This window comes from Lissotriton helveticus, chromosome 11 (genome assembly GCF_964261635.1).
Source record: "Lissotriton helveticus chromosome 11, aLisHel1.1, whole genome shotgun sequence".
NCBI classification, from domain to species: domain Eukaryota; kingdom Metazoa; phylum Chordata; class Amphibia; order Caudata; family Salamandridae; genus Lissotriton; species Lissotriton helveticus.
Genome location: NC_136072.1, coordinates 831046001 through 831061905, shown reverse-complemented (window position 1 = coordinate 831061905; position 15905 = coordinate 831046001). Strand labels below are relative to the sequence as shown.

Genomic DNA, 15905 nt, shown 5'->3' with positions numbered 1-15905 from the left:
CATTGGAACACAGGTAAAGTGACAGACCAAGAGTGCGTACACAGAACCCGAAGCCAAACGTGGGGCTAAGACCCAGGAGCAGTTTAAACAGTGGAAGGGAAGACAGGAACAAACATTACAAGGCATAGAAAATCAAAAGGAAAAGGCAGCAGACACGAGCAGTCAACAGTAGCCATCACAAAAGACAGAAGGAACTCAGTGGAAAAAAAGAGAAGAAAACACAACAGAGACAAACACAGAGATAATAGAATGTACACCAAGACCCATTACAAATGTCCCCTACAAGAACTCTTGGTCTCCATCTCAGCGCTTTGACTTCCAATCACTATTACTGTCCTAAGCATAGATGGAAGAATATTCAACCATTAGCTACCTAATGCATTCTCTAAAGCAGATTGGTTTAAAATTCTACCAAGCTATCTTGGCTTGGTGATGGAGAAATAGCTTATTCACAATACCCATCAGCCATGTATGCACCTTTCAACTTTTTTCTACATTCAGTTGCTCTAAAGGAGACACATTTCAAGACGAAAATGTAACAGAATTTAAAGTAAACGAAAAAAAACCATAATTAACAAAAGATGGAGCGACTTGTAAGGACTGACTCTCTATGAATCAATAAACACTGCTTTAGATCACGAAGAATCTTGACAGGCACCCATTTAGCTAGATAAAAATTGAAATTCTTATCGCTGAGGCAGTTCAGAGCGTGTTTTTATCTTAATGATGAACAAACCACCTGTAAGCAGTTCTCTAACAAGGAATAAACCAAATATTTTTCAACAACCCAGACTGTTCTGGAATACATTTAAAGTTTTCAGTTGCTCAATAGCAAGGCAAATAAGTGTAAACCATTGCCAGTAACATAAATTGGAGGAGTCATGTTTCCTTTCAAACATGATTGCAGCATTGCTGAAATAGAGGAGTCTAGTGTTTAGAATTCCTACAGGACTCCTCACTGTGCCTGCAGGTGTGGCCCGGGATCACAGCATCAAAAGATTAGCCCCATCTCCCGCTGCACAGGGCGTGTCCGAATGAAGACTGGGCCAAGAGAAGGCCGTTCTGTGTCCGGAAAAGGTTGGGCCGGGCTGTCCTTCTTAGCCCGTCTGTTCTATCCAGTTCAGATTGAGCAAGAAAACAAACTGTTTTCATGGTTAACAGGAAGTGAATGGCTTAGTCTGGTAGGGATAAGGCGGGGTGACAACATCTATTGCCATGTATCTCAATAGTGGCATGGGCGCTGATAACTTTGAAACTGGGCATGCTGAGGTGTTAGGATCGAATTTTCGATACCATGCATTATTGGCGTAATATATCCAATGTAACCTCGTAATTATACAATCGTATAGTTAGAATATACTATGAACGCTTAGTGACTATTGATTCACTTTTAACTTGCATGTTCCTATTGATATAACCAGAACCATTTTGTTTAGTTTCCCTATGGGCTCGCGTGGCTTCCCAGAAATCACGTGATCACGTTTGCTGCTCGAAACTATGACGACAGTCAGGCCGCTTACTATAGTTGTTAGCTGGTAGCTCAAGGAAGCCCAAGGTCACATCTGCCTTTCTTGTGGGATGCGCACATTCTAGCAGAGCCCGTTCCTGTACTCCCCGGGCTACAGATAGACAAGGAGGCACCTTGCTGACCTGCCCCCGGAATAGCTTAGACCTAGGCTAATAGCAATCAATTTTGCCTTATATGGGTATTCCTCTTGGCATACAGACAAGTTGTGTCTTTCCTTGTAGGGTGTCATCTTGAACACATGAAACGTATATATGCTTTGTGTTTTGAACATGTAACCAGTCTCCTCTGCGCACCTCCGAGGGTCGTGTAGACTGAGGCTCCCCTGTCAGGGCTTGTATTTGATTGAATAAACGATTGAACTTTCTCCATTGCCGACTGAATTATTATTATTGATAGACATATGTGGGCTAGTGGTAAGTATGGCCCGATAGAATAATTTTGAATCCTTCAGTTGGCGACTCCGCCGGGACTCCGTGATAGGTTCGTCCCCTCCTGTAAACAGGGGTGACGGGACAGGGAGGAGTTCTGGCCGAGTGGGTGGACGGAAAGAGGATCCTGAGTTGAGACACCCGTTTGCGGTACGAAAACAAGCTTGTTCCACTCTCGAGCCCAGTATCCCTCCCAGCTTCTGAAGACCCTACGCCGGAGTCCTATGGGCTTAACCCGAGAGAAGAACAGACTGTGTCGGTCTATCTAGGTGTCGGCAGCGGAGAATTCGCAATCGACCTGAGTGCACCAGGTGAGTGATATTTGAAATTGAATTGGATAAGAACCGCTTAGAGGAAGTGTTTCTTTTTGGATAACAGTTAACTGTTTTGTTTGAAGGTGGCTGGTAAAGCCGGACCACGAGGGAATCTGGGGATCTATCGCTGCGGCGAAGGGGCTGCACGAGTAGGGGCCCCACGGACTTGTTTGGTGAATAATTGAGACCACATCTGATGCCTTAGCAGAGTACGGCGTTACTCGCTCGGCCGAATTCTCTCTGGGAAAGCCTTGGGAGCAACTGGGTAAGCCAGGGGTCTGGAGACGTGTCTAGATGCCCGGCCCAACCAGAACAGGACCATGGGATGGCCTGTGAGAGAGTTCGTGGTTCGCCTATCAGATGCTCTCAGAACAGTCTGATGGCTGTTCTCTTTGGTGAAATTTTGTTGGTCTGGAATTCATTTGAATCGATTCCCCGAACAGGAGTCGACGGGCTCTGTTCGTACTTGAAGACGTCATTTGCATAGAAGTAGTATCTGAGAGGTGTTTATGCCTTGCACTGTTTTACAGCACTTTTTGTGACTCTTGAATAAAGGTGTATGAGTGGATGAAAACAAGGACGCGTCCAAGTATGCATGTGTTGTGAGATTTTTGTGATTAAAAAGCAACGTGAAAGTATTATCATAATGTCGTGCTTTAGCAAAATATGTTTTGGGTGTTGTTGTCGGAGAGGTACACGGCTCGAAGAAAGACAGCCTGCCCCTCCCGAAGGCAGCCCCAGTTTCGATATGTATACCAAACATGGTTTACAGCCAATTCTGTTTAATACTCTATGGAACAAATACACCAAGGATAATTCGGATTTACAATGCCCTCTCACGGGGTCTTTTGACGAGAAAAAGATTAATTATATACAGAATAAATTGTTTATGAAGAAAAGTCGCCAGTCCATGTTTGATTCCTTGAACTTATGGTTAAAGGAAGCAAAAAGATGACGAATCAGGGAAGAGAAGCTGGGAAAGATGAAGTCGGGTCAAACGGTCACACAGAAAGCCATAGCATATGATAAGGAAAAGGTGGAAAAGAATATTGAACGGATGGATAGGCAGTTCCGGTTGGAAACTGATAAAAGCTATGTGGCTAGACCAGAGACGGGAGATGAATTAGAAGAATTGCTGGAAACACGACCACCTCCCCCTTATGCCCCGCAAGGCTTGTATCCAGCTGTGCCTGTGGTACGAGTTGATCAAGCGGGTGGCGTCTCGGCCGCCCGACCACCGTCGGGAGTGGTCGCCACGGCCCCCGTTGGTAGATCGGGATCCGATATTCCGGTTTCCCCTCCTTCTCTTCGACCAACTACCTCACCCTTAATATCCCTTCAGCCGGACGCGGCTGTCCCTTCTCCCTTGCACCCTGTATTTCTTTCCCCTCCGACTCAGACCACTTTAGATCTCTGGAATATAGTTGGTCCGGGTGCCACGCCCAAGCGACCGATGTCTGCCTTGAGTGATCAGCGAGCTTTCACTCGGTCGCTGTTGGGACAGGAGGAAAGGAGAGCTATTATAATTCAGGCATCCCAGTGGATGCGGAATCCTATTTATACTTTGGAGGATATTTGGAGTACTATGAAGAATTTTGAACCCGTTGCACAACAACTGGCCCTAGAGAGCATGGCGATCCGATTGATCTCACTATGGGAACAGTGTTTCGAGGAAGGATTACCTCCTCAGATACTGCGTGACATCAGGGATCATGCTCATAAATTCCATCTCCAAATCGAGGAAGTGTATCAGAATGTAAAAACCCCTTGGCATTATAGGGAAAGGATGCACCGAAAGAGTGCTGAATGGGGGGCGCAGCACCCCATGAGAGAGGAGCACCCTCTTTTCTTTCCAGAACTACCTGAAATAAAGGATAATGCTGGCAACGTTACCAGAGCACGAGAGGACGCCAGACTTCAGGAACAATGGGTTTACACCCCTTGGAAACGAAGTGAGGTCCTTACGTTAAAAGCCCAGCTTCCTGACCCCCGTAAAAATCCTACAGCCTATTATAAAGAATTGACGGAAGCCGCCAATTCGGCTATTATGACTATAGCTGATATCGAGCTATTTTTCGGTCTCCTGATACCGGTGGATAAATGGACAGATACATGATACGGACCACATTCCTGAGTTAGGAGGAACTTGGAATCAATTAAAAGATTGGGATAAGGAACGAAAGCCGGGTGAGAAACCCCGGGATGAAAGATTAGCAGTGCCAGAAAAATTTGTTACATATATGCAGACTCTTCTCCCTCCAAGGAAGGTAGATTGGGATAAATTGACTGCGTGTAAACAGAAAAAGGACGAAAGTGTGTCCGATTTCTTGACCAGGTTCGAGAAGGTGTTCATAGATTTTAGTGGACAGGACCTCTCTACGGAGGGTGGAATTCGATTATTCGTAAATAGATTTGTCACAAATTTGCTTCCTGAGGTTATGACTCGTCTGCAATCGGCAGAAAGCACATGGACTACGGCTGCGCCCTCTGTTATTATGTTTAGCATGGCTCAATATTATGACCATCGAGAAAATGAGAGTAAGGAGTAAGGAGAAATCAGAGAAAAAGACTAAGGATCATAGATCGGGCCTAGGGCCAGTCACTATGCCCGTGGCTCCTTCGGGACCTACGAGATTTTCAAGGGAGGAACTTTTGGCGCTACGACATTATGGGGGTCAGTGGTGCCATCAGCGGGATTGGACTGACGCCCCACTCTGTCGCTGCCAATTCTGCCCCGACCCTATCCCTGTGGGGACTAACGGCAAGAAGGCTGGCAGAGTACTGAGGATGGCGTTACTCAACTGCAGATCTCTACCAAAGCATGCGGTAGAGATCAATCTGTTGATTGAAGAATGTAATCTCGACCTGCTCTTCCTTACGGAGACATGGCTATCTTCCAATGCAGATTTTGACATTATCTCTGCCCTTCCAAGCGGTTTTTATATCCAGAATCAGAATAGAGATGAAGGGAAAGGAGGGGGTCTCGCTATAATCTACAAAGATTCCCTGACTTGTAGACTTGAGGAAGGTGGCATTTCAGACTCAGAAAGTGCCTGTTTTAGCATCCAGCTAACACCTACTTATTCCCTCTCAGGATTCCTCATCTACCGCCCGCCGGGCAGTCTAAAACATTTCTCAGACTCCCTATTAGAAGCTACCTTAGCAGCAGCAGCTCGGGCCTCCAACTTTCTGGTTCTTGGAGACCTGAACCTGCATTTTGACGATCTTAATGACAAATTAGCTGCTGATCTCATTTCAAATCTTAAAACCTTTGAACTCGATCTTTTAAACAAGGAAGCTACTCATAACAAAGGACATCTGTTGGACCCTATCTTTTCAAACAACTCCCAGCTCGTAGTCAAACCCCCTCTGCCCCTACCATGGTCGGACCACTTTGTAGTGCCTTTCTCCTGGGAAACTCATCCTGAAAAGATCTGGGCCTCTCGTCCCCGCATACTTCAAAGAGCCTGGCCTAGGCTATCGGTGGTAAACTTGAAAACTGCCCTCGAACAATCTGTTCCCGATGCAGAATCCGATGTCTTGCAAGCAGACATAAACTTCCATAATTGGCTTAATAATTCCTTGAACACGGTTCTGCCTCTTAAAATGATTACTAAAAAGAGCAGTACTTTTAAATCCCCCTGGTTCACGACCGAATTAAGAGATCTCAGAAAAGCCTGCAAAAAATCGGAGCGTACGTGGAGGAAAGACTGGGTACTCAATAGCAAAACCTCCTACCAGGCTGCCCTGAGACTCTATAAAGCCGCACGGCAGAAAACCAAGGCAGCCTTCTTTGAGGAGAAAATTAGACTCTCAGCTAACTCCTCTAAGGAAACGTTCAAAATCGTCAATCAGCTTCTTAAAATCCCAGCCCCAACAACTTTACATAAGGATTCCGAATTAAGATGCGACCAGCTAGCAGAGTTCTTCGACGGAAAAATACAGAAAATTCTTTATAGCCTTCCTCAATCGCCTACAACACTAGTCACTGAAGCCCCCCTCCCCGTATCTACTAGCCCCCAACTCGAGGCGTTTAGATGCATTACCAGGGAAGACTTTTGCAACACTCTATCCAACATAAAAAGTGGCTCTCCTTCTGACCCAGCCCCTATGCACATCCTTAAACAAATTGTGAGCACTATCGCCCCGATGGCCACAGATTTGTTAAACACCTCATTTACCACGGGCACAGTTCCCCCGAGCTGGAAACAGGCCAAAATTAAAACGCTTCTAAAGAAACCGGGACTAGACACCACTGATTTGGCCAATTTCTGCCCAATCTCTTTGCTACCGGGACTGGGCAAAGTGGCCGAAAAGGTGGTGAATAGGCAGCTCTCAGAGTTCTTGGAGAGTAATGGCCTACTGAGCGACTCCCAAACGGGTTTCCGCCCAGGTCACGGCACGGACACTGCCCTCATAGCGGTGAAAGAAGAGGCAAGATGCATCTTGGACTCAGGGGGATCAGCGGCCCTGATCCTCCTGGATCTAAGCGCTGCATTCGACACTGTTGACCACGCAACCTTGGTCCACCGTCTTACCAAACTAGGCATCGTAGGGTCAGCCCTTAGATGGCTGGAATCCTTCCTGGATAAACGATCCTTCAGGATCTGGGAAAATGGGTCTATGTCCAAATCTACCCCCCTTCAGTGTGGGGTCCCTCAGGGCTCCTCCCTGAGCCCCACATTGTTTAATGTTTAAGGTAGTAGCCCCTTTCGGGATCAAATCCACCAGCTACGCAGACGACACACAACTTGTCGTCTCGCTGTCGCAACAAGGGGGACGCTCAGACGACCTCTCGAGATGCCTAACCGCGATTTCCTCTTGGATGACTGACTCAAAGCTCAAACTGAACGGAGCTAAGACCGAGATTATGGTCCTGGGTCACCAATTTACATCCCTGCCTTCTGAGTATTGGCCTCCTTGCATGGGTGAACTACCCCCACCTAAGGAGAAAATTAAAAGTCTCGGGGTCTGGTTTGAACCCCAATTAACATTCAAGACCCACGCGCAGGAGGTTGCTTTGGCTTCTTGCGGGCAGTACGGAAGGTTCTCCCCCTCTTGCCTTTTCAATCGAGGAAGCTACTAATCCAGGGCCTAATTTTGTCCAGACTGGATTATGGCAACGCTCTCCTCCTGGCCGCGCCTCAGGCCACTATTAACATCCTGCAGCGAGTACAGAACGCCGCGGCCAGGCTGCTTATGGGGGCACCTAGACAGGCCTCAGCCAAACCATTGCTGAGAGCCCTTCACTGGCTCCCTATTCAGGAGCGAATTGCCTTTAAGTCACTCTGCATCGCTCACAAAGCACTGCAAGGTAAAGGCCCACCGGTCTTGAGAAGTATGATTCGCCCTTACAAATCGGCTCGGGCCCTTCGGTCCGACGGAGAAAATCTGGCCACCACACCTAGAGTGAGGAAAGCCCGCACCGGAGGCCGCCGGTTTTCTTTGAATGCGGCAAAAAATTGGAACGCTCTTCCCAGGGATCTCCGGATGGAATCCTCCTACCTGAAATTCAGAAAAGCCCTTAAAACTTTTCTTTTCCCTAAGATTTCCTAAATCCCTCCCTCTTTTGAGTTTTCTGTTATTAGTTAACCAGCGCTGGGACGCTTCAGGGCAGCCATGCGCTTTATAAACCCAATTTCATTTCATTTCATTTCATTTCATCTAAAAACTAGGGTGCTACTGCAGCAAGTCAGTAGAGGAAATAATTCAGGACGAGGACTGCGAGGCTCATTTCAGAGAGGTCAAATGACAGGAAGAGGAAGGGGAGGCCCACCGAATATTGGAATAAATCAATATTCTTATTGTAAGGAGGAAGGCCATTGGAGAGTAGATTGCCCTCTGTTACTGACAAGGAATGGACCTAGTAGAGGACGAGGTAGAGGCCGAGGTAACATAGATCGAAATAGCATGAGAAGAGAGGAGTCACAACGTGAGGGTCCTCGGAAAAATTATTTCGATGACCCACAGAACAGACAATATTACAACGAGACTTACCAGGATGATAGATACGATGAACGGGATTATGCATGAGACAGCCATGGACCGAGCGGGGGCCATATTACAGTACCAGTTGACCAAGAGGGACCTTATGTACAAGGAGAACTGTTGGGTACATCAGGAAAGTTTTTAGTGGATACTGGGGCGATGAATAGTTCAGTCGCTCGTGCACTGGTCCCATGGGCAGCTCTGTCTGGCCAAAATAATGTACCAGTGGGATTCTCTGGAATACCAGTAGTGAGCCCCGTTTCGAAACCTCTGCCTTTTACGATAGGTCCCATCTCCATGCACACCCCCTTCCTTCTGACTTCTAATTGTGGTGAAAACCTCTTGGCTAGACATTCTAAAAAGATTACATGCTCGCATTTATTGTTCCCCGGATGGTGTTTTCCTGACAATGCAGAAACCATCTGTGACAGAGGCCCAATACTTCGCTAAAAATGAGACTTTGCCCTCTGAATTCTCCACCATTCCTCGGACGTTGTTTGCAACAGGGGACACCGATGTAGGCCTGTTAAGAATAGCTCCTGTGTCAATAACCCTGAAACCAAATGCGCAGATGCCACGCATTCCCCAGTATAACATTTCACCAGAAAGTGAACAGGCCTTGTTGCATATCATTCGTGACCTCATTGACAAGGGAGTGGTGGAAGAAACAGCTGCTAATGTTTGTAATAGTCCCATTTTGCCAATTTTGAAAAGGACCCCAATTGATGGTGCCCCTGATTATAGGACTGCCTATCGCTTTGTGATTGACCTTCGAGCGGTCAATAAGATAGTAGTCTCTCAATACCCAGTGGTACCGGACATTACAACAATTCTTACAATGATTCCCCCTACGGCCCAATATTTTTCTGTGATCGATTTAAAGAACGCCTTCTTTAGTATTCCAATTCACCCTGATAGCAGACATATCTTTGGATTCTCATTAGGAGGCCGAAGCTTCAGATTTATGCGTGCACCCCAAGGCTACACAGAAAGTCCCAGCATTTATAGCCAGGCTCTAAAGGCAGTCCTGGATGAATTAATTTTGCCCGCAGGTAACACAATCATCCAATATGTGGATGACATTTTGGTGGCATCTGATAAAGAGGATGGTTGCAAAGAGGCAACAGTGAAATTGTTACATCATTTGGCTGATAAAGGAAATAGTCTCCCTCTCTAAATTTCAATATTGTCGACAGGAAGTGAGCTATCTTGGCCACTTACTGTCGAAAGCGGGGAGGCGACTAACACCAGAACGAATATCTGTAATTACTAACATGACTGTACCTCGTACTCAGCGTGATGTCCGTGCTTTTCTTGGCATAACCTCTTACTGTCGCCAATGGATTCCTAACTATTCACTTCTCTCTAAACCTTTGTTGTATTTGACTACCAAAGATGTGCATGAACCCCTACCCTGGACGGATGAATGTCAAGAAGCCTTTGATTCTTTGAAATCTGCTTTATGTTCTGCACCTGTTTTAGGTACCCCGGACTACCGGAAGCCTTTTTCACTTTATGTGCACGAGGTGGACGGTTGTTCCCTTTCAGTATTAACACAGGATTTTGGTGGAAAGCAGAGACCCTGTGCTTTCTTTTCATCGGTGTTAGACATGGTTGCCCAAGCCCTTCCCAGTTGTCTGAGGGCCACTGCGGCGGTAGCGGTGGCCATCCGACAATCAGAGGGTATCGTTTTAAATACGGAACTCAAAGTTCTGGTACCACATGCAGTGGATATTCTGTTAAATAGAACTACGTTACGTTAAAATTATTTATACCGCGCACTTTCACCCATGGTTTCATGGCGCTCTTGACAAGTACAGTGATCAGGAAGGGGGGGGGGGGGGTTATTCAAAGGCAAGCTGGAAGAGCCGGGTTTTTAATAAACTGCGGAAGCAGTCATAACTGGGACATAGACGAAGTGTAGGGGGCAAGGAGTCCCAAGTGACGGGGCCAACACAGAAAAACTCAGTCCGCCGTGTTTTTTCCGTTTAAATTTAGGAACCACCAGAAGGTTCAGGGAAGCAGAGCGAAGAGACTCAGCACCTTACGAGTGCTCGTTTGACAGGATATGAATTAACATTGTTTGCACCACATATTACAATCAAAAGATGTGCTACATTGAATCCAGCCACACTATTGCCCCTCCCTTCCGATGCTGGAACAAATGATACCCATGACTGTATATTCAGAACTGAAGAAGAAACAAAAGGCCGTGTAGATCTTACCGACACCCCTTTACCAGAACCCCAAGTAAAATTATATGTGGATGGTTCTTGTTTTAAATTACCAGATGGTACGGCCACAGCTGCATATGCCATTACGACCTTAAACACGGTAGTGGAAACCGCTAGGATTTCACATCACTCAGCCCAGGCAGCTGAACTAATAGCCTTGTTACGAGCCTGTGAGATTAGTAAAGGCTTAAGAGTCAATATTTATACAGACAGCCAGTACGCCTTTGGCGTCGCCAATAGCTTTGGGAGGCTGTGGAGGGAAAGGGGTTTCTTTACTACTCATGGTCAGAAAATTCAACACGGTCCTTTAATTGATCGTTTATTGCATGCCTGGACACTACCAGATATAGTTGCCATTATCAAATGCAGTGCTCATCAGAAAATCATTGATTCTACAGGAAAGGGAAATGCATATGCTGACTCAGTAGCTAAAGAAGCAGCGCAAACTAAGATGACTCCCATGTTCCCTAGCGCCTCAGCCCGGTGGGTGGCAGAAACATCTGTGTTTGATAATACCATTGAGAGCGTAAAAGAATTACAGAAGGAAGCTACTATAGATGAGGCACAGAAATGGGAACAAGAAGTGGGACTATTGGACAAAAATGAATGTTGGATAGATCGAACTGAGAAACAGCGTTGGTTACTCCCTAATGCATTGGTATATGCTGTAGTGACCATGGCCCATGGTCCAGCACACATAGGGGCAAAAGGTATTTGTGCGGTGTTAGACCCAGTTTGGAATAACCCAAATATTCCCAAAACAGCAGTACATGTGGTTAAATATTGGCCAGTGTGCTTACGTTACAATTCGGGGGGCAGAGAGGCGGTTCTGAGTGGAAATTTTGCACCACCATCTTTGCCTTTTGAAGTTCTTCAGATTGATTATATACAGATGGAGAGAGTGAATAATTTGAAATATGTGCTAGTGGTGGTTTGTGCGTTCAGTAAATGGGTTGAAGCCTACCCCACTAAGGAAGCCACTGCAGTTGCCACCGCTAAAGCTTTGATTAAAGAATATTTTCCCCATTTTTGTTTGCCCCGAATTATCTGGTCGGATAATGGCTCACACTTTAATGCCTCCCTGGTTCAGAGTGTTTGTGATGGTCTACAAATCAGGCAAAAGTTTCATGCAGCCAGACATCCTCAGTCAGCGGTCTGGTCGAAAAATACAATGGCATATTGAAGTTAAAAATGGCCAAGATCTGTGCTAGTACAGGACTGAAATGGCCCGATGCCCCCCCTTTAGCCTTACAGTCTTTAAGAACCACCCCGCACACAAGAACGGGCTTTTCCCCCTATGAAGTAGTTTTTGGCCGACCGGCCAATGTGTGGGGAGTCCCTAGACCCAGATCTTTTAGAGATATTGATTATCCTTTAATGACAGATTACTTGTATGCGTTGACTAAAGATTTGCGTTCTATTCATCAACAGGTATCCGAGACATTGCGGCCGCTACCAGAGGGTCCAGGACATTGATTGGAACCAGGCCAGTGGGTCCTGGTGAGGAACTATCAACGGAAATCGAGTTTGGAACCGAAATGGTCTGAGCCCTACCAGATCATACTTGCTACAAGGTGGAGGTGCATGGACGAAGACACTGGATCCATGCGAGCCATCTGAAGCGCCTTCCGCTACCTTTACCCTTTGATTTGCAAAACCGTGAAGGAATTCCTAGCCAGGAAGGAGAGTCGCCACAGAGCTTTGTGCCTTTTTCTGAAGCCCGAGAGGAGGGGCAGCCAAGTTTAGCGTTTCCCTCCGGTGACAAGGCGGCGGCTCAAACAGCGGAGGCCATTATTTCTGATATATCACAGGGGTCAAATGCATCTGATGCCCCTGCAACTGAGTTGTTTTCTGACCAGGAGCAACCTGGTCGCTGTAACTACGACCTGCGGCCCCGAAAACAGCGCGGTACCCCAGTTTTCCGTGGAAGAAAGTAGAGAAAGACTTCATTTGAGAAAATACCAGATAGGTCCACTGGGGTACTGAGCGAGACACTGGACTGAACTCGTTGAGAGCTTGGAACTCTGTGTTAAGCAGCTCTGTTCAGAAAGAAAGACTGAGTTGGGGGCTGCAGTTGTTTTTTTGTTGGATGATGAGTCTGCCTGTGAAGCTCTAGAACGGACACAGGGAGAAGATCCCCTCTGGTGGCGTGCGTGCGTGCTTTGTGGATACAAAGATAGATAGATACAAAGATAGATTTTGGACTTATAGAGAGGGACCGAGTTAGATTTGGACTTATAGGGAGTATGTTTCCTTTTGCTCGATTTGCGATGGAGGATGAAAGGCCACTGGCCCCTCGTCGATATGTGGATAATATTCATTTATTTTCCGGATGGTCCACCAGAGTGAAGGTGGCATTCGTTGCTTTCATTGTTATCATTACAATAATTTTGATGTGTGTATTCGTATATTTAGAATTTCGGCATCCAGCACAGAAGTTGTTAGGAACTACTGTTGCCCCGGAAGAGAATCTCTTCTATTCTTTGCCCCCTCACAAGGCCAGACATAGAGAAACTTATATGAAAAATGCTTTTATTGAAATGTTGCATCAGACACACAGCACCACGAATAAGACGAACTGTTGGGTATGTGGGTTACTTCCTTCAGTCATGCACCAGCATGAACTGTTTATCTCCTTACCGATGTCTTATTTAGCTAGTTGTGAAGCCTGGTTCCAGTTGTTATCGTTAATGTATTCACATTATGTAGCTGAGCCGAAAATTTATACTAAAAAGGATTATGAAGCCATTTTGAAATATATAGAAAAACATCAAGGATTCGATGCAGCAGGAAATGGGGGAAGAGGGTTCTTTAGACCCTAATACTTGCATGAACGTATATACAGATTACAAGAATGTTACATGGTTAATGGAGGAAATGCAGGATTTTGAACTCTTTAATGATACTATGTATTTCCAGCATTTTAAAGAAAGAAATGTGACGAATGAAAAAGCCTTACCGATCCCCATCATTAATACAACCTCTCCCTTTTGTATACAGGGACGAGGTCATGTTATCGTAGGAAAGAGCAGATGTAATTACACGTACACTTTACAGATATATAGTACCCCCCCTATGATCACTCCACCCGATGTATATTTCGTCTGTGGTGAGAATGCATATACATGGCTTCCCCGGGGATGGGCAGGAAGTTGCTATCTCTCATTTCTCTACCCTCCTGTGTATATTGCTCCACCCGACTATCACCGAACTCATCCGCTAGTTCAGAAAGAGACAGGGGTTAGCAGAAATGTTAGGAGTTATGACACTGACAGTACATACCAAACAGATACCTCCTTGCAACAATTCGAAGATTTTGGTACGGGTCTTATCCCCTTTTGGGGACCCATATTCAATAGCCGTAGCATACGACGCCTGTCTCGGATAGTTGAGAACGTGGTCCAGACCACTACTGGTATTTTAACTAATATCACTGTAGAGCTTGCAGCGACGAGGCTTGTTTCGCTCCAGAACCGGATGGTTCTTGACGTCATCCTCGCAGATAGGGGAGGAGCTTGTCGTGTGATCGGCAGCTCTTGCTGCGTGTTAATTCCGGATTCGGCCCCTACCATCCATCTAGCTATACAGAAACTACATCGATTAGCCAGTGAAGCCCTTGTGGATAACGGTACCTGGTCCCTTAGTAGCTGGTTCTGTGGTCTTTCAGCCACCTGGGGCTGGAAGATATTCATAGTGCTGGCCGGAGCTTTTGGAGTGATATTTACGTGTTGCTTGTGTCTCCAGTGTGGCCCGGCTTGCTGTTTGTTTTGCGCAAACAGAATGACATCTGCTTTGAATTTTTCTCGACAAGTGAAGGTCAAGAAGCAGATGATCCAGAAGGAAGTATCGGATCTCATGCAGATAGATGAAGGGATTTTTGTCGAATGAATTGTATTGGCTATAGTAGGCCAAAAGGGCCGTCTGTTGGGATCGAATTTTCGATACCATGCATTAGTGGCCTAATATGTCCAATGTAACCTCGTAATTATACAATCGTATAGTTAGAATATACTATGAACGCTTAGTGACTATTGATTCACTTTTAACTTGCATGTTCCTATTGATATAACCAGTTTAGTTTCCCTATGGGCTCGCGTGGTTTCCCAGAAATCACGTGATCACGTTTGCTGCTCGAAACTATGACGACAGTCAGGCCGCTTACTATAGTTGTTAGCTGGTAGCTCAAGGAAGCCCAAGGTCACATCTGCCTTTCTTGTGGGATGCGCACATTCTAGCAGAGCCCGTTCCTGTACTCCCCGGGCTACAGATAGACAAGGAGGCATCTTGCTGACCTGCCCCCGGAATAGCTTAGACCTAGGCTAATAGCAATCAATTTTGCCTTATATGGGTATTCCTCTTGGCATTCAGACAAGTTGTGTCTTTCCTTGTAGGGTGTCATCTTGAACACATGAAACGTATATATGCTTTGTGTTTTGAACATGTAACCAGTCTCCTCTGCGCACCTCCGAGGGTCGTGTAGACTGAGGCTCCCCTGCCAGGGCTTGTATTTTATTGAATAAACGATTGAACTTTCTCCATTGCCGACTGAATTATTATTGATAGACATATGTGGGCTAGTGGTAAGTATGGCCCGATAGAATAATTTTGAATCCTTCAGAGGAGAGACTCTCAACTTACATCAAGAACTGTGACGTGACCCAATAGTAACTAATGAAATTGCTTTAGCAAAAGACAGCTCTGTGCACCCAAGAAACTAGATTCTTAGGTCCAGTAACAATCAAGGGGTTCACTCAATTTCAAATCCTTGTGTTCTTAACCTCTTCAGTGCTCAGGACAGCCCCTGGCCATCCGACGCCACGGTAGGCGTGTGCTAAGGACGGCCAGGGGCCGTCCAAATCCCACCCACTTATTAATTCTCCCACACAGCGGGAGAATTTGCGTAGCCGAAGGGTTTAATGATTCCTTAATTATTGCGTCTGTTATTGATGCAGTTACAGTATCAACAAATTCTCCTCTGGCAAAAAGGGGGGGGGGTACAATCCAGAGTGATGGAAAGAATGTGACAGATAGATGCTAAACAGATAATACTGTTGATAACCAAGTCTAGTTTTTCCAAGGTTTTAACAGCATGTCCACCAACAGAATGGTCCAAGAAATCAAAAGATCTGGAGAGAAACCTATCTCGTTATTTTTCTAACTCTTTGTCTAAATGAGAGGGCTTGATGAGTTTTTGAACTTCCGCTCCTGATAAACCATAGGGTTTAGAAAAGCCAGTACTGTACCTTTCAGCCCAGTACTGAACCGCAAAAGTAATTCCTAGCGGGGTTACTGGTAATCTGTATTTTCTCCATAGGAACCCATTGTGTGCTTTTCTATGAAATTTCTTCTGTCTACTTTTGAAAACTTGAAATATTCTTTAAAAATCACACGAAATACTGAAAGGTAATTACCT

The 15905-nt window shown here is 45.8% G+C and overlaps 1 protein-coding gene across 1 annotated transcript in view; it reads right to left on the bottom strand.

Moving 5' to 3' along the window:
* Positions 1-15905, bottom strand: part of SNRNP200 (small nuclear ribonucleoprotein U5 subunit 200) — a 490380-nt gene that overhangs the window by 353163 nt on the left and 121312 nt on the right. The window lies entirely within an intron of this gene.